Source organism: Mytilus californianus, unplaced genomic scaffold, assembly GCF_021869535.1.
Source record: "Mytilus californianus isolate M0D057914Y unplaced genomic scaffold, xbMytCali1.0.p SCAF_6, whole genome shotgun sequence".
Lineage (NCBI taxonomy): Eukaryota > Metazoa > Mollusca > Bivalvia > Mytilida > Mytilidae > Mytilus > Mytilus californianus.
In genome coordinates, this window is record NW_026262712.1 from 15,021,252 (window position 1) to 15,031,967 (window position 10,716).

A 10,716-nucleotide genomic window follows, 5' to 3' on the forward strand; every position below is an offset into this window, starting at 1 on the left:
TGCACTTTCAGGCTAAAAATAGACTTGATAAATTTCTGGCAGCACATCTATCAAGAATTAGCATATGACAATTTATTCTGTTATAAGTTTCTAAGAAAGAAAATAAAAAATTGTCCATCTTTTATGTTGTTTTTGTTTATTCTAAACATATAAAACATTTTCATAATTCATTTAAATGAGCAAAAATTCTTCAATTCATACCAAGAATGTACCGTTTTAAACAAATTCTACTGAAATCTGAAGAATACCGTACAAGTTCTTCAAGTCTTTAATTGCATACAAATGTTTGTCACAGACTATTATCTGCCTTGTAAGTGTTCATATGAAAAATACCACATTTAGGTCATACAAATGCTAGTCCAGATAACATCCATGTAGTCTTTGAATTATTTGATTATTGTCTCATTTCTGTTAAGGATTCACTTCTAATACAATTGACCTTGTTCAAAGATGACGTGTTGACAACTCCTCTTCAACCAAATTGCTTGTTCTGAACTTCTCTCAACATACTGAAAAGTAAAAATAAGATTTATTATCCCTAAAGTATGCATGTTTAAGTTTAATCAGCCATTCATATGTAAAGTTTAGTTTAATCAATTTTGAATAATTGGTAAATGATTATAAAAAAGATGTGGAATGATTTCCAATGAGACAAATCTCAACAAGAGACCAAATGGCACAGAAATTTACTACTTTAAGTCACAGAACATGGTCATAGATAAAAGGCTCCAAAATTACCATAGTAAAATAATTCAAACAAGAAAACTAATGGCCTGATATAAGTACAAAACTAGAGGCTCTAAAGAGCCTGTGTCGCTCACCTTGGTCTATGTTCATACTAAACAAAGGACATACATAATAGATGAGAATAGAATTCATGACAAAATTATGTTTTGGTGATGATGATGTGTTTGTCAATCTTACTTTACTGAACATTCTTGCTGTTTCGATTTTCTCTATCTATAATGAACTTGGCTCAGTAGTTTCAAAGGAAAATATTTTGTAAATAAAATGCTCCGCTGGGCACAGCTTGATACGACCGCAGAGGTCGAACCCTGAACAGTTGGGGCAAGTATGGACACAACATTCAAGTTTGATACAGCTCTGAATTTGGATTGTGATTAAATATTTGACACAGCATAGGTTTCCGACACAGAATGAATGTGGTCTAAGAACTTAAATTTTTTTAATTTACCTAGTATGGTCCAATATCCAAAATACATGGTTAGATTCAGCATATCAAAGAATTCAATTTTTGATGATAACAGGGCCCAAAAATCAAAAAACATGTTTAATTTTGGACCCCAACTTGGACCAACTTGAAAACTGGGCCCATAATCATGTTTAGATTCAGCATATCAAAGAACCCCATATATTCAATTTTTGTTAAAATCAAACTAAGTTTAATTTTGGACCCTTAATGTAGACCAATTTAAACAACAGGACCCAAAATTAAAAATCACGGTTAGATTAATTTTAGACCCTTTTGACCTCAATATGAACCAATTTGATAGTGGGGCCCACAAATAAAAAATCTAAATACATGGTTAGATTCAGCATATCAAAGAACCCCATATATTCAATTTTTGTTGAAATCAAACAAACAAACAAACAAACAAACAAACAATTTAATTTAACAGTTTAATTTTGGACCCCAATTCGGCATAACAAATAAATAAATGTCAAAGATTTTACAAATCTAATGCGCCATACTGTGCAATTAAAGATTACTTCTTGAAATTTTTCAATATTTGAAGAATAATACTTTTTAATTTCTGAAATCTGAAATGAGAAAAAATTGACCCCCCCCCCCCCCCACAACAATTTCTTCCCCCCCCCCCCTTTTTCCCCTAAAAAATTCTTTCCCTCAAGATATGGTCATAATCTCAATTCAAATTTCCAATGGAATTTGCAACCATAATTACCCATTTAAATTTACCATAGTGCTAACTTAATCTATTTTAGAATAGAATTTAAAATATGGTGTCAAATCTTTCATATGGATTTTATTTTTTTGTAAAAAAAAAAGATGCAACATTTGCAGATATTTTTACTGGTCTTCCTTTATAAATATGCATTTCTTTAAACATAATTTAAAAGCAGTGCAAGGGAAGTAATCAAAACGTTGTATGTGGATTACCTCCCTTACACTGTTTTAAATTGTCTTAATTGTTCATTAACCATTACTTTATACATAATTTAAAAGCTGTGTAAGGGAGATAATTCAAATGATCTATCTCCCTTACACTGCTTTAAATTATGTTTTGTACTAAAGTATTTGTCCATATAAAAATGCTTGTTTTTTGCCCCTTTTTTGGCCCCTAATTCCTAAAATTTTGAGGCAATTACCCCCAAAATCAATCCCAGCATTCCCTTTGTGATATGGAACCTTGTGGTACAATGTCAGAGAGATCCATACACTAACACACAAGTTATGTCTGGAAGTTACAAAAATGCTTATTTTTGGCCCCTTTTTGGCCGCTAATTCCTTAACTGTTGGTACCATAACCCCCAAAATCAATCCCAACCTTCCTTTTGTGGTATTGAACCTTATGGTAAAATTTCATAGAGATCCATTCACTTAAACTAAAGTTAGAGTGCGAAAACTAATGTGTCTTCGGACGACGACGCTGACGCCAACGTCATACCAATATACTACCACAAAAATTTTTTTGCAGTCATAAAAATTACAAAAATTTACATAATTTACGAAAATTTTTAAAATTTACTATAAAAAGCAATAACTCCTTATTGACCGTTTTGGTCAAGTTGACTTATTTGTAGATCTTACTTTGCTTGGATACATAATTGCTGTTTACAGTTTATCTTTATCTAAGATAATATTGATTATAATAACCAAAAACTGCAAAATTTCTTAAAATTACCAATTCAGGGGCAGGAACCCAACAACAGGTTGTCTGATTTGTCTGAAAATTTCAGGGCAGTTAGATCTTGACTTAATGAACATATTTTAATGAATGAGATTTGCTCTAAATGCTTTGAATTCAGAGATATTAACCAAAAATTGCATTTTACCCCTATATACTATTTTTAGCCATGTCAGCCATCTTGGTTTGTGGACAGGGTCATTGGACACATTTTTAAAACTACATACCCTTAAGATGATGATTGCCAAGTTTGGTTAAATTTGTCGAAGTAGTTTCAGAGGAGAAGATTCTTTTAAAAAATTACTAAAATTTTTGAAAAATGGTTAAAAATTGACTATAAAGGGCAATAACTCCTTAAGGGGTCAATTGACAATTTTGGTCATGTTGACTTATTTGTAGATCTTACTTTGCTGAACATTATTGCTGTTTTCAGTTTATCTCTATCTATAATAATATTCAAGATTATAACCAAAAACTGCAAAATTCCTTAAAATTACTAAATCGGGGGCAGCAACCCAACAACGGGGTGTCTGATTTGTCTATAAATTTCCAGGCAGATAGATCTTGACCTGATAAACAATTTTACCCAATGTCAGATTTGCTCTAAATGCTTTGGTTTCAGAGATATAAGCCAAAATCTACATTTTACCCCTATGTTCTATTTTTAGCCATGGCGGCCATCTTGGTTAGTTGGCCGGGTCATTGCACACATTTTTTAAACTAGATACCCCAATGATGATTGTGGCCAAGTTTGGTTAAAGTTGGCCCAGTAGTTTCAGAGGAGGAGATTTGTTTGGACTATTCTAAGCTTAAGGCCCACAGAGGGTCAAGGGGAACGATTTTCAACTTTTTCGAACAAATCTTTTAACTCATTGGGGAAAAATTGGTTAAACAAATCTAAAATTTCTGAACTTTTATGAATAACTTTCAGATCCAGTTTCATACACAAAGTCAATGATACACTTATTCAAAGTCAAGTCAACGTTTTTTTTCTGCCAATAAAATCAGTTATACTCTCATCAACTTCAACAGTGAGGTGTGGGTGGGTATGAAGAAGGGATAGATTAGAAAGTCGCTCATCTCAGATCTCAGGTAGGACTTGATGCGTCGCATCGCACTGAAGGATCTTTCACTAGTTGCCGATGAAACGGGCATTGTCAATAAAATCAAAATAATCCTATGCACCGAAGAGTACAGATCGGTGTTTGAATACGGACGGGCACCGTATAAATAATAATACGCATTAGAATTACAATGTGTATTTTTTTTTTATTCCAAAGGGGTATATAATTGGCAAATTTATGTATAGGCACGTGCCTAGTCGAGCCTTAGGTAGCTACGCCACTGAATGTGGCAGCCAAGCGATGCATTTATTAATAAAATGCTCGGCAGGGCACAGCTTGATACGACCGCAGAGGTCGAACCTTGAACAGTTGGGGCAAGTATGGACACAACATTCAAGCTCGATACAGCTCTGAATTTGGATTGTGATTAAATATTTGACACAGCATAGGTTTCTGACACAGAATGAATGTGGTCTAAGAACTTAAAAATTTTAAATTGGACATTCACCTATTATGGTCCAATATCCAAAATCTAAATACATGGTTAGATTCAGCATATCAAAGAACCCCATATATTCAATTTTTGTTGAAATCAAACAAAGTTAATTTTGGACCCCGATTTGGACCAACTTGAAAACTGGGCCCATAATCAAAAATCTAAATACATGTTTAGATTCAGCATATCAAAGAACCCTAAAAATTCAATTTTTGTTAAAATCAAACTAAGTTAAATTTTGGACCCTTTGGACCTCAATGTGGACCAATTTAAAAACGGGGCCCAAAATCCAAAAACTTAATACACGGTTAGATTCAGCATATTAAAGAACCCCAAGAATTCAAGAATAAAACCCCATTGAAATTGATCAAGAAATAAGCAATTTATACGAAGTATCTTCTTTTGCACAATACTGTGCAATTCAATATTTCTTGCTATTGCGCAATACTGTACAATTGACAATTTCTTGCTATTGCTCAATATTGTGCTATTGGATATTTCTTGCTATTGCGCAATACTGTGCAATTGAAGATTTCTTGCTATTGCGCAATACTGTGCAATTGAAAATTTCTTGCTATTGTGCAATACTGTGCAATTGAAAATTTCTTGCTATTGCACAATACTTATTATATAATAATTTACACATCCTGTTTGGTGTGTATCTCCTACCATATCATTATTATTTGCTTTTAAATATAAATCAGAAATATCCAACTTAAAATGGAAAATTTTAAAAGAAAAAAAAAGGAAAAAAAGGAAAAAAAAGAAGAAAAAAAAATCCCCCCCCCCAAAAATTTTTGAACCCCATTATGATTCATCACCCCCAAACTCAATCCCAGCCTTCCCTTTGTGGTATGGTACCTTGCAGTACAATTTCAGAGAGATCCATACACTTGAACACAAGTTATTGTCTGGAAACTAGAAAAATGTGTTTTTTGGCCCCTTTTTGGCCCCCAATTCCTAAACGTTTCGGGCAATTACCCCCAAACTCAATTCCAGCTTTCCCTTTGTGATATGGAACCTTGTAGTACAATTTCAGAAATATCCAAACACTTACAAGTTATTGTCATGAAACTAGAAAAATGCTTGTTTTTTGCCCCTTTTTTGGCCCCTAATTCCTAAAATTTTGAGGCAATTACCCCCAAAATCAATTACAGCCTTCCCTTTGTGATATGGAACCTTGTGGTACAATGTCAGAGAGATCCATACACTTACACACAAGTTATTGTCTGGAAGTTACAAAAATGCTTATTTTTGGCCCCTTTTTGGCCCCTAATTCCTTAACTGTTGGAACAATAACCCCCAAAATCAATCCCAACCTTCCTTTTGTGGAATTGAACCTTATGGTAAAATTTCATGGAGATCCATTCACTTAAACTAAAGTTAGAGTGCGAAAACCAATGTGTCTTCGGACGACGCCGGCGACGACGACGCCAACGTCATACCAATATACGACCAAAAAATTTTTAATTTTTGCGGTCGTATAAAAATGAGTGCAAATGATTGGCATAAAAGACTAACATTGTTAGACATAATGAATAATATACAGAATTCAATATTTCACAAGGAACAGACATGGAATTAAGGAAAACTGGGTAGCAACGTTCAAGTGCAGTGGCGTAGCTACTATTGACGCAACGACGCACTTGCATGCACAAACAAACAGGCAAAAAAAAAAGTTTTGACTTTTTTTTTGAAAGAATGATTGAGAAAGAGTGTGAGAGTGAGGGAGTATCGATAAATACAATTTATTCATCGATACTTATAAGAATACCCAAACTTTTCCATATTTTACCTTCAGTTACATCAGTTCATATACCATCTTCTAAACAAATTTAAAGACTGATTGACTGGTTAATTCAGAGGAAATGTTTCTCGCCCACCTTCTAATTCCACAGAATGTTAAAGAGTTAAGATGCGAAGATCAGTTGCGTATATATATCACGCCAATGAGCCTCTCGAGATCCAAAGATATGTTGCTCGTTGAAAGATACCAGATCAACTATATGAAACATTGGAAACGACAAACAAAGAACTGCATTCTAATGTATACTGTAGAATTCTTCTTACGATGCCACCAACAACTGCAACTGAAACGGGTTAAAACCTATCTTAGATATACAATGGGACAAAAATGGCTATCTTCTCTAATACTATTGCACATTCATGCTGATTTTGAAATTGATTTGAAAAGAAGTTGTTGACATATTTTATAATACCAAATAAAGAAAAATGTTGCTTGCTTAAATGAAACCAGTAAATTGTTGTTATTTGCAAATCACTTATCAGTTAACAAGATAAAAACCAGATGTTGAACTCTAGACGTCTTTTATTATTTTTGTGTGTCTTTTGGTTGCTGTCTTGTATATACACCACAATTTCGTTAATTCACATTGAAAAAAATTGGAGGATACCGATTTCAAAAATTCGTTTCACATTGCTTCATGATTATGTGCTTTACCCAAGATGAAGTCAGGAAGTCACTCTATCTTTATAATTTTGTCATTTTCGAAATTTGGTGTCAATGACAGATCTTTTATAGTCTCTGCAAATTGTTTTCACAACTGTGTTGCTCTGGCCGGTTTAGAGCTTGATATATATTATTTAGACACTTGTCCATTGTTGGAGGACGTTTGTTAATATCGTTTGACGTTTTTTTTTATCTATATGTTGATAAAATGCTGTCTCGCTTGCGTGTAACCATTTCATTTTATTCCCATTTATCGGTATGTCAAGCAAACTTGAATAATTGGATTGTTTTGAGTCCGCATGATTTGTTCTTCAGACTCCTTTTCCTCGTACTAATCAATCTTAAAAATGCATAACTATTGGTTTTATTTGTGCACCTTTTCTGTATTGACTTGTTCGTAATCAGCTGACTGCTTTGGTGTCGTCATAGCGGCCAAAAACCAGCAACGATCGGGCCTATGACTAAGCCAATGTATTATCTATTTCATAATATTATGTTACAGCCTACATATATTACAAAATTGTTTGCATCACTCTTTGAAGGTCGATTGTCTCCGTCGAGTTCTCTAGCATATTCAATAGGCAAATTAGTAGAGCAGCATTATACTGGTTTATAAACAAATTGTCGTCACTGAATCAGTCCAACACTCATGTCCGTTTATCAAGGTATAACTGGACCCTGTCATTACATATAATTCTAAAGAAAATTAGACAGAACAGATAAATTTCCAACAACAAAATTCTTCTTTGTGCTTACTTAATTCTCTGAGCTTCAGGCGGGCTTCGCCCCCTGCCCCCTACCAGAGCTTTGCCTTGGACCCACTGGGGGCCTTCAGCAGCCCCTGTCTCTTATCGACAGATTCTGCGTGCACTGCACACAGAACCTGGCTACGCCACTGAAGTGCCCGGTATATGGTTTAGCAACACCCAGTGGCATTGGGTTTTGTAACCACGTGTGTTAAACAATCAATATCCTAGAAGTATACTGAGCCAGGGATAACTTCTTATATAGATATAGGAAGATGTGGTATGAGTGCCAATGAGACAACTCTCCATCCAAGTTAAAAATTTATAAAGTAAACCATTATAGGACAAGGTACGGCCTTCAACACAGAGCATTGGCTCACACCAAACAGCAAGCTATAAAGGGCCCCAAAAAATTACTAGTGTAAAACCATTCAAACGGAAAAACCAACGGTCTAATCTATATTAAAACGAGAAACACATATGAACTACATAAACAGACGACAATTACTGTAATCAGATTCCTGACTTAGGACAGGTGCAAACATTTGCAGCGGGATTAAACGTTTTAATGGTACCAAACCTTCTCCCTTTTCTGAAACAATAGTATAACATCACAACATAGAAAAACACACTATAAAATATCAATTGGAAGGCTTAACTCAATCAAAAAACGTAAATTAACACACAATGAAGGAATAAATTTGACCTGTGACACCTGAATGCAAATACACAGTTAATAAAAAATTACAGGGGATAAATAATTAAGGTCAAAAGTAAATAAACAGGTTTAAATGTAGCATGTATAGGATTGCATACCAATATATTTAACAGAAAAATTTCGATCTGATCTGGAAATTTGAGTGATAATACAAGAACGCAAATGTTTCTATTTCTATTCAATAACTGGTCGTCTCCTGTGTAACAACTTTTTATATGAAGAATCTGCAGATGGTTTGTTGCAAAGCAAATTTTATTGCCACCACCACCTATCTTTCGTCCATAGTTCCTCCCCTCTCCAACAATTTTTACAAAATTTTTAGAAGCTACTTAAGTTATTAACATTTTATATCATCTTGAATATGCATTAAACATTTGCCACATTACAGTAAACAAGCAATGTCTAAGCAGATGCATAGCTGAAGATATGGTATGGGTTTTGCTCATTGTTGAAAGCCATAGTAACATACCATTATTGCTTAAATCTGCAATATTTGGACTCTCAGGGATAGTTGTCTCATTGGCAATCATAGTACCACATCTTTTTTATTTATGACTATTGATAAAAATCAACCGATCAAGTCTCCTACCTGTAAACTTTGATTAAATCTTCTGTGATGAATGACCTCTCCTTTATATCAATTTCAAAATTCATAACTGCTTCTCCTTATATGTCAATCATTGGCTCTCTTCAAATATCATTTCTATGCATTTAACCATGAAGATTCTTCATTTGATTCATTTACTAATAGAAATTTCCTGCAAAACATAAAAACATGTCAATTAGGATAAACAAATAGACATATTATTTTTAGAATATTTGTACAAAACTGAGTAGTTTTGGTAGTATAATAAAAATCTGACCCTGCAATATTAATAATCAGTACTAAGAAAGATAACTCTGTTCATTTAAGATGACAATATCAACGAGATGGCTCTAGGGAGTGTGTTGGTTTGAGCAAACTTGTCATATAACATGTATCAGGGCAATCACGATTTTGGCAAAATTTGACATATTTGTAGATCTTGTCTTGCTGATCATTTTTGCTATTAAAGTGGCTTTCTATCTATAATAGTTAAATGTAAAATATTATTATTGTTTTTCAGAAAAGGAAAACAAATGATAAAAGTCATCATTAAACATCAATAACTCTTATAATGAGTAGTTTTTAATTTCGTTAAAGTTTGACTTGTTTGTAGATATTGTCTTGTTGATCAATTTTGCAATTTGAAGTTTCTTTAAGCTGTAATGTTTCCAGGGGCGGATCCAGCAATTACATAAGGGGGGAGGGGGGTCCCAACCCAGGATAAAAAGGGGGAGGGGGTTTCCAACCATGTCCCCATTCACTTACATTAAATGTCAAAAAAAAGGGGGGTCCAATTATCTCCAATACATAATTACTTTTAATTTTTTTGGCAATAACCGAGATATTCAAATATTGTTTGGCATAAATTCTTATAAAATGATTATTTAGACTTATCTGATTGAACCAATATTTTATAAATATGTGCTTTTGTGTTTCATAATAATCATTCATTTGAACCTTTTATTCTGAAATCATTCATTTTGACCATTCATACAAAATCATTATGTAATACATTAATTCATATCAGTATATTAGAAGGCATGTGAGGTATTAATGATGGAACACTGACCTTATTTGAAAAAAAATCAAAGATGTCCACCAAATTTGAATAAAATTATATAAGGAACAGCACAGCTCCAATCAGTTCAAAATATAAGTAAAGTCTGACTAAACAAAAGAATTTCCCTCCTAAATAGACACATGACTTAATGAACCAATTATCATAAAGGAGATAGAGTTTTCATAGCACAAACTAGTTAAACCTAGAGAGTAAACTAATACTCAATGGATCAAAATTCACTGAGCCATGAAGAAAGAAGTCTTACAATAAATAAAACCACTGATGCATGACTAGAAACTACTCATTAATTACTTAGAATTAAATTTACTAAAATCTGATGTAAAATATAAAAATATCAAAGTATGATACACAAAACAACAGTATCCAAATTAACATACTACATGTAGTTACCATGGTTACTTGTTTGATTAACATTCAGTGGCAATAACATTTAAATGGAGTACTTCTAAGTTTTCCCAAAAAAAAACCATACATTTTCTTTTGAATATTAAAAAAAATATCTGAGGATTTTGTTTTGGTGATTATTTTGTGAATCTTGTCCTCATTATCATTTCTGCTCTGAATTTTTTTATTGCCCCTGCCGCAGTTGAGGGGGCATTAAGTTTAACCCTTGTCTGTTTGTACGTACGTACGTCCCAAAATTGGTTTCAGTTTTCTAACATTAGTT

The 10,716-nt window shown here is 33.3% G+C and overlaps 1 long non-coding RNA gene across 1 annotated transcript; it reads right to left on the bottom strand.

The window, feature by feature from the left end:
* Window positions 1-250: 250 nt before the first annotated feature.
* Window positions 251-10,349, bottom strand: LOC127706884 (uncharacterized). The gene is made up of 3 exons (XR_007984607.1): window positions 10,038-10,349; window positions 8,972-9,140; window positions 251-509 (listed from the first exon to the last, which is right to left on the bottom strand). It is a non-coding gene; the product is annotated as an uncharacterized LOC127706884 (long non-coding RNA).
* Between the last annotated feature and the right edge of the window lie 367 nt (window positions 10,350-10,716).